The sequence below is a fragment of the Oncorhynchus clarkii genome, chromosome 6 (genome assembly GCF_045791955.1).
Source record: "Oncorhynchus clarkii lewisi isolate Uvic-CL-2024 chromosome 6, UVic_Ocla_1.0, whole genome shotgun sequence".
NCBI classification, from domain to species: Eukaryota; Metazoa; Chordata; class Actinopteri; order Salmoniformes; family Salmonidae; genus Oncorhynchus; species Oncorhynchus clarkii.
In genome coordinates, this window is record NC_092152.1 from 24,586,586 (window position 1) to 24,608,284 (window position 21,699).

Here is a 21,699-nt window from a genome sequence, read left to right on the forward strand (position 1 = left end):
ATCTTGTCAAGGCCAAGCCAATGTACTACAATACAAATTCAAATTTGAAGCAATATCAAATATATTCTCATATCGTTATGAAGTCCCTTAAAAAGTAATGTGGCTCAGCTTGAATGTGATGTTTAAATGGAGGTGATGGATTCTTTGTGGCATCTACTTCTATATATAGTATCAACATAATTACATGCCAGGTTCTTGCTTGGACTGTGATGTACATTTCAGGCCCAGACATAATTCATTCTGCCAGTCCTGGCATTTATTATAGTCACAACAGAGCTCAGGTCAAGCATTCTGGGATAATTATCTTTCCCCTCAGACTGAGACAAATAAAATTGTATTTGTCACAGGCACCAAAAACAACAGGTGTAGACTTTTCGGTGAAATGCTTGCTTATGAGCCCTTTCCAACAATGCAGAGTAAAAAATCGTAATAAAAGAAAAATAGTAACACGAGGAATAAAATACACAAGAATGGAGCTATATACAGGAAGTACCAGTTCATGAGGTATTTGAAGTAGATATGTACATGAAGTCAGGATAAAGTGGCTAGGCATCAGGATAGATAATAATAAGGGTATAAGACCTCCTCCCTGTAGGCTGTCTCATCCTTGTCGTTGATCAGGCCTACCACTGTTGTGTCGTCAGCAAACTTAACGATGATGTTGGAGTCGTGCTTGGCCACTCAGTCGTGGGTGAACAGGGAAGAGAGTACAGGAGGGGACTAAGCATGCACCCCTGAGGGGCCCCGGTGTTGAGGATCAGCATGGCAGATGTGGTGTTGCCTACCAGTACCACCTGGGGCGTACCCGTCAGGAAGTCCAGGATGCAGTTGCAGAGGGAGGTGTTCAGTCCCATGGTCCCCAGCTTGGTGATGAGCTTGGAAGGGACTATGGTGTTGAACCCTGCGCTGTTCGGAAGGAATGGTGGCCCTTTAGTGGGCTCCTGACTAATTGGGCTATTTTGTGGCGCTGCTCTTAACTTTTTTTGTACATAATGTTTCTGCCATCATTTCCTATAACCGAAAAGAACTTCAGGACATCAAATCAGCTGTCACTAACCTCCATTTGGACGAGGACTTCTACTTCAATTAGTTGGAGGCGAAAGACATATTGATTATTGCAGACCAGGCCCAAGTCCCGGCACTCGAAGAAGGAGACGTGCAGGATACCTGACGAGACTACACCGGCGAGTGAATAAATCGCCTCTACCCTCCGTTCTATTGGCAAACTTACAATCACTGGAGAATAAACTGGATGAGCTCCTTTCGAGACTATCCCATCAATGTGATCTGGAAAACTGTATTATTCTATGTGTCTTCGAGTCGTGGCTGAACAAGGACATGGTACATAGAAATGTTGCTGTTTTTTCTTTACGTTGGCAGGACAGAAGGGCTTGCGTCGGGGAAGCTCAGAGGGGGGGTGTGTGTGTCAACTGGTGCGCAGTCTATAATATTAGGGAAGTCTCAAGGCTCTGCTCGACTGAGTTAGAATACCTCATGATGTAGACCACACTATTTACCAAGAGTTTTCATCTATATTTTTCGTAGCTGTCTATTTACTACCACAAGCCGATGCTGGCACTAAGACCGCACTCAACAAGCTGTATATGGACATAAGCAAATAAGAAAATACTCACCCAGAGGCGGCGCTCCTAGTGGCCATTGACTTTAATACAGGATAACTGAAATGTGTTTTACCTACAGTAATTTCTACCAGCATATCAGCTGTGCAACTAGAGGCAAAAAACCTCTAGATCACATTTACTCTACACAAAGAGACACACAAACAAAGCTCTCCCTCGCCCTTCCATTTGGAAAATTTGACCATAACTCTACCCTCCTGAATCCTGCCTTTTAATCAAAAACTCAACAGGAAGTACCAGTGACACGCTCAATATGGAAGTGATTTAATGAAGTGGATGCTAAATTACAGGACTGTTCCGCTAGCACAGACTGGAATATATTCCAGGATTCATCCGATGGCATTCTGAAGTTTACAGCATCAGTCACCGGCTTCATTATTAAGAGCATCAACAACATTGTCCCCACAGTGACCGTAAATACGTACTCCAACCAGAAGCCATGGATTACAGGCAAGCTAAAGGCTAGAGCTGCCTCTTTCAATGAGAGTGACACTAACCTAGAAAAAATCCTACTATGCCCTCCGACTAACCATCAAATGGGCAATGTCAATTCAGGACCAAGATCGAATCCAACTACACTGGCTCTGATGCTCGTTGGATGTGGAAGGGCTTGCAAACTAATACAGATTACAAAGGGGAAACCCAGTCGCGAGCTGTCCAGTGGCACAAGCCTACCAGATGAGCTAAATATCTTCTATGCGCGCTTAGAGGTTAGCAACACCTAACTATGCATAAAAGCACCAGCTGTTCCGGGTTTGACTGTGATCACACTTTCCGTAGCCGATGTAAGTAAGACCTTTAAACAGGTTACAATTCACAAGGCCGCAGGGCCAGATGGATTACCAGGATGCGTACTCAGAGCATGCCTGACAAGTTGGCAAGTGTCTTCACTGACATTTTCAATCTCTCCCTGACTCAGTCTGTAATACCTACATGTTTCAAGCAGACCACTATAGTCGTTCTGCCCAAGAATGCCAAGGTAACCTGTCTAAATGACTATCTCCCCGTAGCACTCATATCTGAGGCCATGAAATGCTTTGAAAGGCTGGTCATGGCTAACATCAACACCATCATCCCAGACACCCTGACCCACTCCAATTCGAATACCGCCCCAACAAATCCTCAGATGATGCAATCTATCTTGCACTCCACACTGCCTTTTCCCACCTGGACAAAAGTAACAACTACATGAGAATTCATTTTTTTAGGTACTTTCTTAACTACATTGTTGGTTAAGGGCTTGTAAGTAAGCATTTCACTGTAAGGTGAAACTTTACTCGGTGCATGTGACAAATAACATTTCATTGAAAACAGCTCAGCATTCAACACCATTGTGACCTCTAAGTTCATCACTAAATGAAATACCCTGGGATTAAACACCTCCCTCTGCAACTGGATCCTGGATTTCCTGAAAAGCCGCTCCCAGGTGGTAATGGTAGGGAACAACACATCTGCCATGCTGATCCACAACACGGGGGCCCCTCTTGGGTACGTGCTTAGTCTCCTCCTATGCTACATGTTCACCCACGACTGTGTGACCAAGCACGACTCCAACACCATCATTAAGTTTGCAGACAACACGACGGTGGTAGGCTTGATCACAGACAACGATAAGACAGCCTACAGGGAGGAGGTCAGAGACCTGTCAGGGAAACAACCTCTCCCTCAACAAGACAAAGGAGCTTATCATGGACCACAGGAAACTAAGGGTAGAGCATGCCCCCATCCACATCGACTGTTGTGGAACAGGTTGAGAGCTTCCCCCTCCGGAAACTGAAAAGATTTGGCTTGGCCCTCAGATACTCAAACATTTCTACAGCTGCACCCTTGAGAGCATCTTGACTAGCTGCCTCACCACTTCATATGGCAACTGTTTGGCAACCGACCACAAGGAGCTACAGAGGTTTTAGGTTTTATTTATTTGCACCAAAGAAAACAAGTGAAAAACAGAACACAAAAACGGGTAAAAAAAAAACAGTGTGCAGGTGAGGTTGGAACTAAGCAATTGGGGGAGAAGGGCCTTGTTCAGGGAGGTGAACAAGAACCCGATGGTCACTCTGACAGAGCTCCAGAGTTCCTCTGTGGAGATGGAAGAACCTTCCAGAAGGACAACCAACTCGGCAGCCCTTCACCAATCAGGCCTTTATGTTAGAGCGGCCAGACGGAAGCCACTCCTCAGTAAAAGACACATGACAACCCATTTGGAGTTTGCCAAAAGGCACCTAAAGGACTCTCAGACCATGGGAAACAAGATTTTCTGGTCTGATGAAACCATGATTTTTCTCTTTGGCCTGAATGCCAAGCGTCACATCTGAATGAAACCTGGCACCATCCCTACTGTGAAGCATGGTGATGGCATCATCATGTTGTTGGGATGTTTTTCAGCAGCAGGGACTGGGAGACTAGTCAGGATTGAGGGAAAGATTAACAGAGCAAAGTACAGAGAGATCCTTAATGAAAACCTGCTCCAGAGCACTCAGGACCTCAGACTTGGACGAAGGTTCACCTCCCAACAGGACAATGACCCTAAGCACACAGCCAAGACAACGCAGGAGTGGCTGAATGGCAGGAGTGGCTGAGTCTCTGAATGTCCATGAGTGGCCCATTCAGAGCACGGACTTGAACCCAATCGAACATCTTTGGAGAGACCTGAAAATAGCTGTGCAGTGACGCTTCCCATCCAACCTGACAGAACTTGAGAGGATCTGCAGAGAAGAATGGGAGAAACTCCCCAAATACAGCTGTGCTAAGTTTGTAGCGTCATACGCATAAGACCCAAGGCTGTAATCGCTGCCAAATGTGCTTCACCAAAGTACTAATGAGTAAAGGGTCTGAATACTTACGTAAATGTGACATTTCAGTTTTTTTTTTTTATGAATTTGCAAAAAATGTCTAACACCCTGTTTTTGCTTTGTCTTTATGGGGTATTGTGTGTAGATTGATGGGGGACGACGACTATTTAATACATTTTAGAATAAGGCTGTAACGTAACAATGTGGAAAAAGTCAAGGGGTCTGAATACTTTCCGAATGCACTGTATATACCTCAATTACCTCGTATCCCTGCACATCGACTCGGTACTGGTACCCCGTGTAAATAGCCAAGTTCTCGTTACTCATTGTTTATTTATTCATTGTGGTATTATTTTTCTATTTATTCCTTGTGTTATTATTTGTATAGTTTTTATAGTTTTTCTGCAATTTCGTTATTTTTTTCTCTCTGCATTGTTGGAAAAGTTCCGTAAGTAAGCATTTCACTGTTAGTTTACACCTTTTTGCAAAGCATGTGACAAATAACATTTGATTTGATATGTAGTCTATGAACTGCATTCTCACAGTTATTTCCCCTCTTGTCCAGTTGGAAGAGGGCAGCTTGAAGTGCAATTGAGATTTCGCCATCTTTTGATCTGTTGGGGTGGTATGCAAAATAGAGTGGATCCAGGGTTTCTGGGAGGATGGTGTTGATGTGTGTCCTAATCTGCTTTTCAAAGCACTTCATAATTACAGATGTGAGCGCTACTGAGCGATAGTAATTTAGGCAGGTTATCTTGGAGTTATTGGGAACAGGAACAATGGTGCTCAGCTTGAAACATATTGGGATTACAGACTGGGATAAGGGGAGTTTGAAAATGTCAGTGAAGTCTGCGCATGCTTTGAGAACGCACCCTGGTATTCCGTCTGGCCTGGCAGCTCTGCGAGTGTTAACCTGTTTAAAAGATTTACTCTAATCGGCCAACTTGAGCGAGATCACACAGTCATCCAGAACAACAGGGGCTTTCACGCAAGACTAAGTGTTGTATTCCTCAAAGCGAGCATAAAAGGCATTTAGCTCATTTGGCAGTTCTGTAATCCGTTATCGTGCCACATACAACGAGCACCAGAGAAGGTTTAATAGAATTCCACCTTCCTCCTATATTGTCCTTTTGGATCTTTGATGTCTCGTCTGAGGTTGTAGCAGGCTTTCTTGTGTGTGCGTGTGCATCCATGTCCTAGTCCTGTTCATTGTAAACAATGGCTCTAGCCTTTAGCCCAGCGCGGATATTGCCTATAATCCATGTTGTTGTTTTGGGGTGGGGGGGGGGGGGGTTGAATACGCTCGTATAGTCACTGTTGGGACGACGATGTCATCTATGCACTTACTGATGAAGCCCATGACTGATGTGATAAACTTCTCAACGCTATCAGATGAATCCCGGAACACATCCCAGTCAGTACTAACAAAACATTGTTGTAGCCTCGCTTCTGCTTCAGCGGACAATTTCTGTATTGAGTGCATCACTGGTACTTCCTGTTTGAGCTTTTGTTTGTAAAAGGAAGCAGGAGAATAAAGTCATGGTCAGATTTGCCGAAGGGAGGACGAGGGATGTATGTATGTATGGATTTCTGTGGGTAGAATAAAAGTGGTCTAGAGTTTCAGCGCCCCCAGATGCGAAGGAGATGTGTTGGTAAAAGTGAGGTATAACGGTTTTAAGTCTCCCTGTGTTAAAGCCTCCGCCCACCAGAAACACTGCCTCTGTGTGAGCTGTTTCTTGTTTGTATATGGCCCTTTACAATTTTTTGGGACAAAGTGGTTTTGGCTTGTGGAGGGATGTAGACAGCCGTGATAATTACGGATGAGAACTTTCTTGGTAGACAAAAGGGTCTGCAGCTTACCATGATGTATTCTATATCAGGTGAGCAAAAGATTTCCTTCACACTGGAAGTAGTGCATAAGTTGTTTATGAAGAGGCACACACCTCCCCTTTGGGACTGAGTTCTACATACACAGAGTCATCCAGCCACGTCTCTGCAAGTAATATAATATTGCAGCTTTTCAAGTCTTTCTGATAGGAGACTCTCGAACAAAGCTCATCTATCTTATTCTCCAGTGCTTGGACATTTACTAATAGAATGGAGGGGAGTGCCAGTCAATTTTCTCTTTGTCTCAGTTTCACCAGGTGACCGGCTCATCTATGCCTGATGCATTTTGGTAGCCCATGAAACAAAGGAATGGGGCCCGGTATGAGCAAGGGAACATCTGAGTTGCAGTTGAAGTCTGATGTCCAGAAGGGCTTGGAAATCATATAATAGTATGAAATTCCTGTACAAAAAAAGTTAAGATGAACAAAAAAATATCACTAAATTGTCAGGCTGCACTCGTAAGACGTTGCACTTCTCTGTCAGCGCTATCTTTACAGAAAGGGGATGAGAGAGTGCATTTTTGTGCACAAATCAGATATAACAGTACTTTAAAAAGTTAACATCGTAAAGCCTACTACCTCTTGCTAAACTCAGCAAAAAAAGAAAAGTCCCTTTTTCAGGACCCTGTCTTTCAAAGATAACTTGTAAAAATCCAAATAACTTCACAGATCTTCATTGTAAAGGGTTTAAACACTGTTTCCTATTCTTGTTCAATGAACCATAAACAATTCATGAACATGCACCTGTGGAACGGTCGTTAAGACAAAACAGCTTACAGACGGTAGGCAATTCAGGTCGCAGTTATGAAAACTTAGGACACTAAAGAGGCCTTTCTACTGACTCTGAAAAACACCAAAAGAAAGATGCCCAGGGTCCCTTATTATCTGCGTGAATGTGCCTTAGGCATGCTGCAAGGAGGCATGAGGACTGCAGATGTAGCCTGGCCAATAAATTGCAATGTCCGTACTGTGAGACGCCTAAGACAGCGCTACAGTGAGACAGGATGGACAGCTGATCGTCCTTGCCGTGGCAGACCATGTGTAACAACACCTGCCCAGGATCGGTACAACACCACACCTGCGGGACAGGTACAGGATGGCAACAACAACTTACACCAGGAATGCACAATCCCTCCATCAGTGCTCAGACTGTCCGCAATAGGCTGAGAGAGGCTGGACTGAGGGCTTGTAGGCCTGTGGTAAGGCAGGTCCTCACCAGACATCACCAGCAACAACATCACCTATGGGCACAAACCCACCATTGCTGGACCAGACAGGACTGGCAAAAAGTGCTCTTCACTGACGAGTCGTGGTTTTGTCTCACCAGGGGTGATGGTCGGATTCGAGGTTATTGTCGAAGGAATGAGCGTTACACCGAGGCCTGTACTCTGGAGCGGGATCGATTTGGAGGTGGAGGGTCCATCATGGTCTGGGGGCGGTGTGTCACAGCATCATCGGACTGAGCTTGTTGTCATTGCAGGCAATCTCAATGCTGTGCGTTACAGGGAAGACATCCTCCTCCCTCATCTGGTACCCTTCCTGCAGGCTCATCTTAACATGACCCTCCAGCATGACAATGCCACCAGCCATACTGCTCGTTCTGTGCATGATTTCCTGCAAGACAGAAATGTCAGTGTTTTGCCATGGCCAGCAAAGAGCCCAGATCTCAATCTCATTGAGCACGTCTGGGTCCTGTTGGATCGGAGGGTGAGGGCTTGGAAAGCCATAAATGTTGCACGCTGCTGAAATTAACTCACAGTGCAATGAAGTGTATTTTTTTGATTGATAGAATAAATACAAACATTCACAGATATGACATAATATCTATTTGACACTATAAATTAGTTTCTCATGTATTTTGTACAGGGCTCAATACATCTGAAATCTCTTTATCAGTGTGTCTGTAGTGATTGGTGTGACAGACATATTCACATTTGTTACAGGTCCAACTGAACCCCTGTAATGAAATTGGCAGCGTTGCTGGAGCTCTAATCAGTGAACCATCTGTTAGCTTGCATGTATCTCTCCAGAGCAAAACAGAGTGGAGCTTTTCTGGAGAGTTTCCAATATCACAGTTGTGATATTGATGTCCTACACGAATTGTTTAAATATCCAAAAACATGTTCGCAAACTATAATTCACTGTCTTTGATGTCATTGAATGTGCTTTGAGTTCAAGAGAGGACCTACAGTACAACATACAGTATATCTTATTGTTTTCAAATGGATTGGAGGTATTGGCAGTAACACTTGGAAAGAGAATGCAAACAATTAAACAACATAAAGTCATATGAGTGGAAGTTTGTGTGTGTGAGTGACATCTGGAGCAGACATGTCTCCTGGTTACAGAAACACAATGTCTGCATGACTTCCGTAATGGTCCAGGTGATCTCTAAAAGTTCTCTGGCCTCAGAACAAATAAATTCATAGAAATAGTGCAGTATCATAGTTGAACTAGTGCTGAATTAAACTGATATTTATTTTATACTTCTCTATGTTTTGATTATGAATAAGTCACCCCAAACGAATATCTATGAAAGAGCAATATAATGACATGAGGAAAGAAGTCTTACTCTCACTTTCAGTCAAAATGAAATGTCTGGCATCAAAAGAAGCATGCACACACAGCACACACACAGCTTTGTTTTTGTAAAATTTCAGGACACACACACATTGGGGCGTCCCGGAAGGAGGAGGAATATATCCTATTCAGCAGCTTCTGTCTGTGTCTGCTGACATCAAGGTCACAACTAACACAGCCCTGTTAGAGAGGGAGGCAAAGTACTCCACCATACAAGACTCAACCAAGCGCCTGTCGGCTTCCTGTAGAAATGTTGATGCAGGAATACAGGGTACTCTGAGAGTAGAGCCACTGAGCCAGAATACAGAGTACAGTAGCAGCAACCTTGGAAGAATCCACTGCCTGAACATTCACTATCTTTCTATCACAGACAAAACAATAATGTATTGATTTCGTAATTGTCTCTGAATTGACGTATTTGTAGAGATTTCCACCGATAAATCATACTGATAAGCATTAACACATAAAGTGACGTATCATTACAATAGATACAGCAGTTATTAAAGAATATCATATGACAATTATGATCACAATTATGATGCCATAACCCTCCTATAACTGAACTGGATACAGGAACAAAATACACTACTGCCTTATGGCTATCAGAATATGTTATTTCAGTTTACATAATCAAAAACAACTTATGTTTGATTGTGTAAGAAAGCCTGTATGACACAATCAAAGAACAGCCTGAATATCCTATTTACAGGAAGACAGTGTTACCCAATCTCGGTCCTGGGGACCCCAAGGTCCACGTTTTTGTTTTTGCCTTGGCGCTACACAGCTGATTGGAATAATCAACTCATCATTAAGCTTTGATTATTTGAATCAGCTGATTAGGGCTAGGGAAAAAAACTAAAAGGTGCACACATTGGGGTCCCCAGGACCCAGCTTGGGAAACCATGCAGTAAGAGGAAACAGAGCAATGGAATTAGCTGAGTGGTCATCGTATGAGTGTTGCCACATTCAAGTGAGTCACATTCAAGTGGAGAGATTCTCGTTGGATATAGGAGAGGTGTGTGTGTGTGGGCAGGAGAAATATGATATAGAAGTAGCTTTTCAGCCATGGCGCATTTCTGTTGAATACCCCAAAAAATTATCTGTCCTCCTTGGACTTTGAGGCTGTGTGTGCTTATGTGAGCTGTAATCTCTGTGTGCACTCACTCTCCACTTGTTTGGACACTTGTTTTTTTTATTATGTTAATAATTTGTGCCCAGTATGCTGGCAATAATGTCCCCATTCTCAGGCATTTCCTCACAGGGGTCAGAGATGCTGGGTCATTAACACACAGGACATGACCTTTAGCCTAGAAGCAGTTTCTTTCAGCATTAATCTGAGTCAGCCAGCACTCAGCTCTGATAATGGCATGCTAATTAATTATGCTCTTTTGAGAAGAGTCAGCCATGCACCACCAGGCACAATGGTGGACTGGTTAACCCCTCACACGCTGGACTGCTCACTCACTCACTCACTATCACACTCACTATCACACACACACACATTTTAGTAATTTATCAGACGCTCTTATCTAGAGCGACTTACAGTTAGTGCATTCATCTTAAGATAGGTAGGTGGGACAGCCACATATCTCTTTTTTATTTGTATTTTATTTATTTTTTACCCCTTTTTTCTCCTCAATTTTGTGGAATCCAATTGGTAGTAGTTACAGTCTTGTCTCATCGCTGCAACTCCCGTACGGACTCGGGAGAGGCGAAGGTCGAGAGCCACGCGTCCTTTGAAACACAACCCAACCAAGCCGCACTGCTTCTTGACACAACGCACATCCAACCCAGAAGCCAGCCGCACCAATGTGTCGGAGGAAACACCGTGCACCCGGCGACCTGGTCAGCATGCACTGCGCCCGGCCGTCACAGGAGTCGCTAGTGCGCGATGAGACAAGGATATCCCTGCCGGCCAAACCCTCCCTAACCCGGACGACGCAGGGCCAATTGTGCGTCGCCCATGGACCTCCCGGTCACGGCCGGCTGCGACAGAGCCTGGGCTCGAACCCAGAATCTCTGGTGGCACAGCTAGACCACTGCGCCACCCGGGAGGCCACAACCACATATCTCAGTCAGAGTAAGTACATTTATCCTCAATAAAGCAGCTATCAAAGTCAAAGCTTGTAATGGGGGGTGTCAAGTGTTAGTTCACGAACGGCAAACACACACACACACTTACACACATAACTGTGAGTAAAGTATAAGCATGTGTACAGATAATATCTGTAATACCAGCATGATTACATTAATTCAATACATTTTAATATCCCCCCCAAAAATATCACACTTCCCTTTATGATCTGCATGATTTACTGACAGGCAGGATCATTATCTAACATCGTTTTTTAAAAAGCTTTGTTTGGGTGTCCTAAGTAGAGCTTGTAACAATGTCATGTATACTTTGTCAGAGTACACAACAGAAGATGATTTATAAGCTCCCTGGAACATACCAATATACCTGTGTGAGTGTTTCAACTGCACGTCAGTCATTCTCTCTCTCTTTCCCTCTCCCTCTCCCTCCATCCCCATATCTCTGTCTCTCTGTAATATACCCATTCATACATGTGTAGACTATACATGATATACCCAAAGGACTCCCACAGTCCCAGTTAATACATATGACATCAAATATCTCTGCTCTCGTCTCTAGTTAAATGTTGCCATAAAAATGGGAAGCGTCATGCTGAGGCAGAGCCGGGTAATGTATCATGTACATTGGGGGGGGGTGTCATTATGGCGGTGTGAGGGAACAGGCCCCACAGTAAAGGGCAGGGGTGTCATCCCTGGGATCATTGACTGTATTTATGGGTCTATATGCCCCGGGGGACTGGAAGGCAGAGCCCATTCCCCTCCTCTCCTTTTTCTTCCCCTGTCAGTGGCGTCTGGCTGTGGCATATGTAACCATGATCACAGCCCTGCCTGTCTGGATGTGGCATTATTGAATAAATAAATCATCCACCCCCTACTCCTTCTTGTCCTCCTCCTCCCCTTCTCTTGCTCTTCACTTCCCCCTCCATCAACAGTTTGGGGTGGCTCAGATATAGCAGCCTGATTTAAGATTGCACCTGAGAAGAAGGCAGACGTTTTACGTGCCCCCAACTGATTGTGTTTTTTAGTTCATTTATTTGCATTGTTTGTAACTTATTTTTTTACTTATTTTGTAGATAATGTTGCCGCTACCGTCTCTTATGACCAAAAATAACTTCTGGACATCAGGACTGCGATTACTCACCACAGACTGTCAGAATCCTTTTTTTCCTTTAACGAGTCTGACGAGGCTGACATGAACGATATACTGATTTCTCGGGAACAGGCCCAGATCCCCGTGACTTGCGTGAAGAGGAGGCAGAGAAAAAGGGGCCAGAGGGCAGGCTGCCTTCTGAGAATTCGTAAGGGACCGAATAAACCCCCACTTCCTTCCACTCTGCTAGCAAACATGCAATCTTTGGACAATAAAAAACATGACCTACACGGAAGATTAAACTACCAACGGGACATTCAAAACTGTAATATCTTATGCTTCACGGAGACGTGGCTGAATGACGACACTATCAACATACAGCTGGCTGGTTATATGCTGCACCGGCAGGATAGAACAGCGACGTCTGGAAAGACAAGGGGCGGTGGAATATGTATTTTTATAAATAACAGCTGGTGTACGATATCTAAGGAAGTCTCGAGCTATTGCTTGCCTGAGGTAGAGTATCTCATGATAAACTGTAGACCACACTATCTACTTAGAGTTTTCATCTGTATTTTTTGTATCTGTTTACATACCACCACAATCAGAGGCTGGCACTAAGACAGCATTGAATTCCGCAATAAGCAAACAAGAAAACGCTCACCCAGAGGTGGCGCTCCTAGTAGCCAGGGACTTTAATGCAGGGAAACTTAAATCTGTTTACCAAATTTCTATCAGCATGTTAAATGTGCAACCAGAGGGAAAAAACTCTGAACCACCTTTACTCCACACACAGAGACTCATTCAAAGCTCTTCCTCGCCTTCCATTTGTTAAATCTGACCATAATTATATCCTCCTGATTCCTGCTCACAAGCAAAAATTAAAGCAGGAAGCACCAGTGACTTGATCAATAAAAAAGTGGTCAGAGGAAGCAGATAATAATCTACAGGACTGTTTTGCTAGCACAGACTGGAATATGTTCCGCGAAACCTCCGATGGCATTGAGGAGTACACCACATCAGTCATTGGCTTCATCAATAAGTGCATTGATGACGTTGTCCCCACAGTGACCGCACGTACAGTACATACCCCAACCAGAAGCTAAGGATTACAGGCAACATCCGCACTGAGCCAAAGACTAGAGCTGCCGCTTTGAAGGAGCGGGACTCTAACCCGGAAGCTTATAAGAAATCCTGCTATGCCCTCCGACGAACCATCAAACAGACAAAGCGTCAATACAGGACTAAGATCGAATTGAATGATGCTTGTCAGATGTGGCAGGGCTTGCAAACCATTACAGACTACAAAGGGAAGGACAGCCGAGAGCTCCCCAGTGACACGAGCCTACAAGACGAGCTAAACTACTTCTATGCTCGCTTCGAGGCAAATAACACTGAAACATGCATGAGAGCACCAGCTGTTCTGGAAGACTGGGTGATCACGCTCTCCGCAGCCGATGTGAGTAAGACCTTTAAACAGGTCAATATTCACAAGGCCGCAGGGCCAGACGGATTACCAGGACGTGTATTGCGAGCATGTGCTGACGAACTGGCAAGTGTCTTCGCGTCTTCGCTGACATTTTCAACCTCTACCTGTCCGAGTCTGTAGTGCCAACATATTTTAAGCAGAACACCATAGCGCATGTGCCCAAAAACACTAAGGTAACCTGCCTAAACAACTACCGGCCCGTAGCATTCACATCTGTAGCCATGAAGTGCTTTGAAAGGCTGGTCATGGCTCACATCAACACCATCATCCCAGAAACCCTAGACCCACTCTAATTTGCACACCGCCCTAACAGATCCACAGATGATGCAATCTCTATTGCACTCCACACTGCCCTTTCCCACCTGGACAAGAGGAACACCTATGTGAGAATGCTATTCATTGACTACAGATCAGTGTTCAACACAATAGTGCCCTCGAGACATGGATTGTGTATATGTGCCATTCAGACGATGAATGGGCAAGACAAAAGATTGAAGTAACTTTGAACGGGGTATGGAGGTAGGTGCCAGGCGCACCGGTTTGAGTGTGTCAAGAACTGCACCGCTCCTGGGGTTTTCACACTCAACAGTTTCCCATGTGTATCTAGAATGGTCCAGCAGCCAAAGAACATACAGCCAACTTGACACAGCTGTGGGAAAAATGGGAGTCAAAATGGGCTAGCATCCCTGTGGAGCACTTTCAACACCTTCTAGTCCATGCCTTGATGAATTGAGGCTGTTCTGAGGGGAAAAGGGGTGCAACTCAATATTAGGAAGGTGTTCCTAATGTTTTGTACACCCAGTTTATATGTGTGGACCAATCACTCTCACATGCTGTCATCTGCATACAGTACAGTTGCAAAAATATGCTGACATGCGTGCACGTATACAAAACACTCACTCACTCACTCTCAAACAGAGCGCTACTCCATCACATTAATCTTTCACATTTATCCATCTGAGCAGCTCATGTTGCATATCAACACTTCAGTTTGTGCAGTGTGAGGCTTTAGTAGGTTAGAGGCAGGCATGCACACTCCCCTTCTATCTCACAGCCCTCCAGGCAGTAAACGATTCTGTAAGTGAGGCTGGTGCTCATTATCAACATGCTCACAGGCTGGAAGTCGTCTCAACAGCACCTACAGTTGAAGTCGGAAGTTTACATACACTTTTTTCAACCACTCCACAAATTTCTTCTTAACAAACTATAGTTTTGGCAAGTCGGTTAGGACATCTACTTTGTGCATGTCACAAGTCATTTTTCCAACAATTGTTAACAAACAGATTATTTCACTTATAATTCCAGTTGGTCAGAAGTTTACATACACTAAGTTGACTGTGCCTTTGAACAGCTTGGAAAATTCCAGAAAATTATGTCATGGCTTTGGAAGCTTCTGATAGGCTAATTGACATCATTTGATGTGGATGTATTTCAAGGCCTACCTTCAAACTCAGTGCTTCTGCTTGACATCATGGGGAAATCAAAAGAAATCAGCCAAGACCTCAGAAAAAAATGTAGACCTCCACAAGTCTGATTCATCCTTGGGAGCAATTTCCAAATGCCTGAAGGTACCACGTTCACCTGTACAAACAATAGTACAGAAGTATAAACACCATGGGACCACGCAGCCGTCACACCGCTCAGGAAGGAAACGCGTTCTGTCTCCTAGAGATGAACGTACTTTGGTGCGAAAAGTGCAAATCGATCCCAAAACAACAGCAAAGGACCTTGTGAATATGCTGGAGGAAACGGGTACAAAAGTATCCATATCCACAGTAAAATAAGTCATATTTGGACATAACCTGAAAGGCCACTCAGCAAGGAAGAAGACACTGCTCCAAAACCGCCATAAAAAAGCCAGACTACGGTTTGCAACTGCACATGGGGACAAAGATAGTACTTTTTTGGAGAAATGTCCTCTGGTCTGATGAAACGAAAATAGAACTGTTTGACCATAATGACCATTGTTATGTTTGGAGGAAAAAGGGGAGGCTTGCAAGCCGAAGAACATCATCCCAAACGCGAAACACGGGGGTGGCAGCATCATGTTGTGGGGGTTCTTTGCTGCAGGAGGGACTGGTGCACTTCGCAAAATAGATGGCATCATGAGGATGGAAAATTATGTGGATATATTGAAGCAACATCTCAAGACATCAGTCAGGAAGTTAAATTGGTCTTCCAAATGGATAATGACCCCAAGCATACATCCAAAGTTGTGACAAAATGGCTTAAGGACAACAAAGTCAAAGTATTGGAGTGGGTACCACAAAGCCCTGACCTCAATCCTATAGGACATTTGTAGGCAGAACTGAAAAAGCGTGTGTGAGGAAGGAGGCTTTACAAACCTGACTCAGTTACACCAGCTCTGTCAGGAGGAATGGGCCAAAATTCACCCAACTTATTGTGGGAAGCTTGTGGAAGGCTACCCAAAATGTTTCACCCAAGTTAAACAATTTAAAGGCAATGCCACCAAATACTAATTGAGTGTATGTAAACTTCTGACCCACTGGGAATGTGATGAAAGAAATAAAAGCTGAAATAAATCATTCTCTCTGCTGTTATTCTGACATTTCATATTCTAAAAATAAAGTGGTGATCCTAACTGACCTAAAACAGAATGTTTACTAGGATTAAATGTCAGGAATTGTGAAAAACTCAGTTTAAATGCATTTGGCTAAGATGTATGTAAACCTCTGACTTCAACTGTAGCTGAGGCTGTTCTGAGGTCAAAAGGGGTGCAACTCAATATTAGGAAGGTGTTCCTAATGTTTTGTACAACCAGTTTATATGTGTGGACCAATCACTCTCACATGCTGTTGTCTGTGTACAGTACAGTTGCAAAAATATGCTGACATGCGTGCACATACAAACACACTTACTCACACTCAAACAGAGCGCTACTCCGTCACATTAATCTTTCACATTTATCCATCTGAGCAGCTCATGTTGCATATCAACACTTCAGTTTGTGCAGTGTGAGGCTTTAGTAGGTTAGAGGCAGGCATGCACACTCCCCTTCCGTCTCACAGCTCTCCAGGCAGTAAACGATTATGTCAGTGAGGCTGGTGCTCATTATCAACATGCTCACAGGCTGGAAGTCGTCTCAACAGCACCTAGCTACACAGCAACACAACACTAGGGCTGTAATGGTGACTTTATTACTACCACACCGGCGGTCACGAGTCATGACGACAGTCAAATTCCATGGGTCCGTCTAGTCACGGTAATTAGGCTTCTCCACACTCTGCTCCTGCTGATGGTCATTAGTAGTCTTCCAAACTTGCTATCTGCCTGGTACTCAGCACTCTATTGTCCCTCTAATCCCTCTGACATCAAAGCAAACATATTTGAAAATCTAATGAAACACTTCATGCGAGCCCAAGAGCTCATGTTGCGCATTTCTATAGGCTATGCAATTGCGTGCATAAAAAGAGGAGGTTCCCATCAGCTTTCTATAGACTAGGCCTACTATATTTATTTCTCAACTTTCCTAATATTAAGCACATCTTTACAACAGGAGTATAGCCTACCTGGCTGGCATGAAAATGAGCCACGGGAAAAGCGTCCCCCATTCGCTATTTACGTGCATAGCTGATGTTTTTCCCCCCCTGCTCTTGTTTCCAGACAGGTGCATGATAATGGTCCATTCTAAATCAAAATTTCACACATATATTATTTAGTATATGTAAAGACAAGATTAAATCAATAATAGTCTGATGGGTGACAATATTAGCCTATCACTTGTGAATAATATATTATCACTTGTGAATGATGGCCAGCATGTGCAGTAAGGCAAGAAACAGCCCATGCCTTTTTCCCCACAACTTTTTCAAACCATAGTCGCTCAACTCATATAGCCTAGCCCATAGGCCTATGTGTTTTGATAAGGTTTGCATCACAACTAAGGTGTCCAAATGACTTCTGCTTTACAATGGGTATAGAGCCTAACTGGCATACATACATAGCGGTGAGTTTCAAGTTTTCACCATACAAATGCACCTTTATAATAAAAGCATTACATGTTTAGTCGCATTTGTGGTCACTTTTGAGAATGGTGTTTTCCTGCTCATGGAACATGTGCGCTTATAGCCTACTGCTGTGTGTCCATCGCTGGCTTATAATGTGAAGAAATAACCTAATAGTTTATCAACAATTTAGGCTAAACGTTCTGATCTGTTGCATCAGCCTCATTGCTAAAACAAGGTTTTTTGATGCTAGTGGTTGTATTCATTTGGAATCTACCACATCCCACAACTGTCCCAGACTATGTTTGGAATATTTATTTATCACATAGTACAAAAGTTGACCTATTCTATGGGGGATAGTAGATTGACATCGGCTAGTGCTTTTGCTGTAGTCAGGCCTACTCATCTTGTTCTTGGACAGTTCTTCCAATATCTTCAATATGCTCCTCGGAATTGGCAATTGGGTCTCCGATGTGTCTGTCTTCACTTGTAGTCTGTCAGAAAGACCCGATCACATGACAGAGAGCCATGTGAGTGAGAGGTGCTTCGGAGCATGCAGCCAGGAGAATGGAATTATAATTATTATATCAAATCATGGATTATTTTAGGGGGCATTACAGCCACACAAAGGGGATGCTGCCGGGAAGTTCAAGGCATTATCAAGTGCTTGTCAAATTGTGAATGAGAGACTGAGGAAGTGTATATAGCCTGCGCAAAAAAACAAAGCAGAACTCATGCCTTTCATGCAACATTTTTCATATTATAATTACAGTTGCAAAATGCAGCCTTAGAATCAATAAAAAAATCGAAACATATAGCCCAACGTTTGTATCACAACTAAAGTCATGCTAGGATTGCTGCTGTCAGTATGGCTGTTGCCATCGTCTCGCGCACCTGCACCTCATGACACTCACCTGGAATCCATCACCTCCTTGATTATCTTCCCTATATGTGTCACTCCCCTTGGTTCTTTCCTCAGGTGTTATTGACTCTGTTTTCATGTTGGTGCGTTTGTGTTTCGTGTTCATTGTTTATTTTATTTATTAAAACACTCACTCCCTGAACTTGCTTCCCGACTCTCAGTGCACTCGTTAAGACAGTATGAAGAATATAAATGAACAAAGCTGAATAAAATATGAAGGATATTTTCTCCAAATGTTTTGAGGGAGTGCACACATGCGGCCATTCTGTGTTGAGCTTTAACAAAGGAACAGGTACTCCTTCATTTAGAGTTATGTAACTTGTGTGGCAGAGCTAAACATTTATCAAATTAAATCAAATTGTATTAGTCACATTCGCAGAATACAACCAGTGTAGACTTTACAGTGAAATGCTTACTTACGAGCCCCCAACCAACAATGCAGTTTAAAAGAAATACCAGTAAGAATAAGAAATAAAAGTAACAAGTAATTAAAGAGCAGCAATAAAATAACAATAGCGAGACTATACACAGGGGGGTACCAGTACAGAGTCAATGTGTGGGGGCACCGGTTAGTTGAGGTAATATGTACATGTAGGTAGAGTTATTAAAGTGACTATGCATAGATGATAACAACAGAGAGTAGCAACGGTGTAAAAGAGGAGGGGGGGGGGGGGGGGGGGGGCAATGCAAATAGTCTGGGTAGCCAATTGATTAGGAGTCTTATGGCTTGGGGGTAGAAGCTGTTTAGAAGCCTCTTGGATGTAGACTTGGCGCTCCGGTACCACTTGCCATGCGGTAGCAGAGAGAACAGTCTATGACTAGGGTGGCTAGTCATGACTAGTCTTTGACAATTTTTAGGGCCTTCCTCTGACACCGCCTGGTATAGAGGTCCTGGACGGCAGGAAGCTTGGCCCCAGTGATGTACTGGGCCGTACGCACTACCCTCTGTAGTGCCTTGCGGTCGGAGGCCAAGCAGTTGCCATACCAGGTAGTGATGCAACCAGTCAGGATGCTCTCGATGGTGCAGCTGTAGAACCTTTTTGAGGATCTGAAGACCCATGCCAAATCTTTTCAGTCTCCTGGGGGGGAATAGGTTTTGTCGTGCCCTCTTCATGACTGTCTTGGTGTGCTTGAACCATGTTAGTTTGTTGGTGATGTGGACACCAAGGAACTTGAAGCCCTCAACCTGCTCCACCACAGCCCCGTCGATGAGAATGGGGGCATGCTCGATCCTCTTTTTCCTGCAGTCCACAATCATCTCCTTTGTCTTGATCACGTTGGGGGAGAGGTTGTTGTCCTGGCACCACACGGCCTGGTCTCTTAACTACAGGCTGTCTCGTCGTTGTTGGTGATCAGTCCTACCACTGTTGTATCATCAGCTAACTTAATGATGGTGTTGAAGTCGTGCCTGGCCGTGCAGTCATGAGTGAACAGGGAGTACAGGGGAGGACTGAGCACGCAACCCTGAGGGGCCCCTTGTGTTAAGGATCAGCGTGGGGGATGTGTTGTTACCTACCCTTACCACCTGGGGGCAGCCCATCAGGAAGTCCAGGATCCTGTTGCAGAGGGAGGTGTTTAGTCCAATGGTCCATAGCTTATTGATGTGCTTTGAGGGCACTATGGTGTTGAACGCTAAGCTGTAGTCAAGGAATATCATTCTCACATACTGTAGGTGTTCCTTTTGTCCAGGTGGGAAAGGGCAGTGTGGAGTGCAATAGAGATTGCATAACCTGTGGATCATCTGTGGATCTGTTAGGGCGTTATGTAAATGAGAGTGGATCTAGGGTTTCTGGGATAATGGTGTTGATGTGAGCCATGACCAGCCTTTCATTTATGTAGCTAAGGCTATATTTTCATACACTAAAATACCTATACAAGCCAAAATAAAAAATAATCGCATTTAATAGAGCTAAAAATGTATATTCAAGGCTATGCTTATCCCTCTACAAGGAAATACCGAAATAGCTGTAGAATAATAAAGAATAGGCGACACCACAACACTATCATAGCCACACTATATGATCAGGCAAATCTAGCTGTACATTTGGTGATTTAAGTTTACAGCCATTATGAGAATCTGAAATAAGTTATGAATGTTGTGAATGTTCATTACCTCCCCTGCGTGTGTGAGAGAATCTTACACTACAACGAGTCCCAGTTTCTATGGAAAACTCCTCATTGGCGATGTAAACACAGTGCTATATTCAGGTAGAATCCTTTTTTGTTCCATGTAGAACCCTTTCCATCGAGGGTTCTACATAGAACCCAAAAGGCTTCTACCTGGAACCAAAAAGGGTTCTCCTATAGACAGGTTAGCAGACAGCGTCACTAAATGATGCAGGTGATTAAGTGGGGCAGAAGTCTGTGTGTTGTTGTGATTCTGGATGGTCAGATAGCTAGCAACAACGACAAGAACCTGTCATGTGGGGAATCGGAGGGGGCTTGTTAGTTTTATCTCGTTCTTGATACCATGTCTTGTTTTGAGGTGTTTTGACGGATATCTATGCTAATATGGCTAAAACTCGCTCTCTAGCAAACCAGCAAACTGTAGCTATGTATTTGAGAGACAACTGGTACTCATTGTGAAAATGTATGTTTTCAATAAACATTGGAGACGAAATATAGTTGCATGCTTTTTAAACAATCTATGTCAACCCTGCCTGTTTTGCCTCATAGTTGCGCACATGTCGGTTTTGTTGCTAAACAACCAACCCGTTTATGGGGACAGCCAAAGAACCCCTTTGGAACCCTTTTTTCTAAGAGTGTGCTGTGTTTGCCTCTGAGATTAAATGGGAGCAGCTTTAGCAGAATAACAACCACCCTCACAGTAAAGCCACCCCCCCTCCTCATCTTGACTGGATCATCCTGGATATTGCCTTGGTCTTTCAGACCCAGATACACAGAGACAAGTGATTTACATCCCTCTGTCTGCACATTGGACAGGATTGTTTGTGCCCCTCCTGATTCAATTGAAAATGTATTCTTTAACGGAGCATAGACTTCCATGGAGGAGGTAGAAGCATGTACCAGACTGCATGGTCAAAGTATTTTTAGAGACCCTCTGTTCTCCTGTGTCATTCCAGCCTGTGGTAGATACCAGAATACACTGCTGTCAGAAGGTAATTTCTGGATGTGGTTAGACCAGAATAACAACAGATGAATGATCAGATGAATGACCTCTGTTCGGCTCATCTGTTATTAGGTACTGCACATAGTAAGTCACACATGGGGGTTTGTGGCA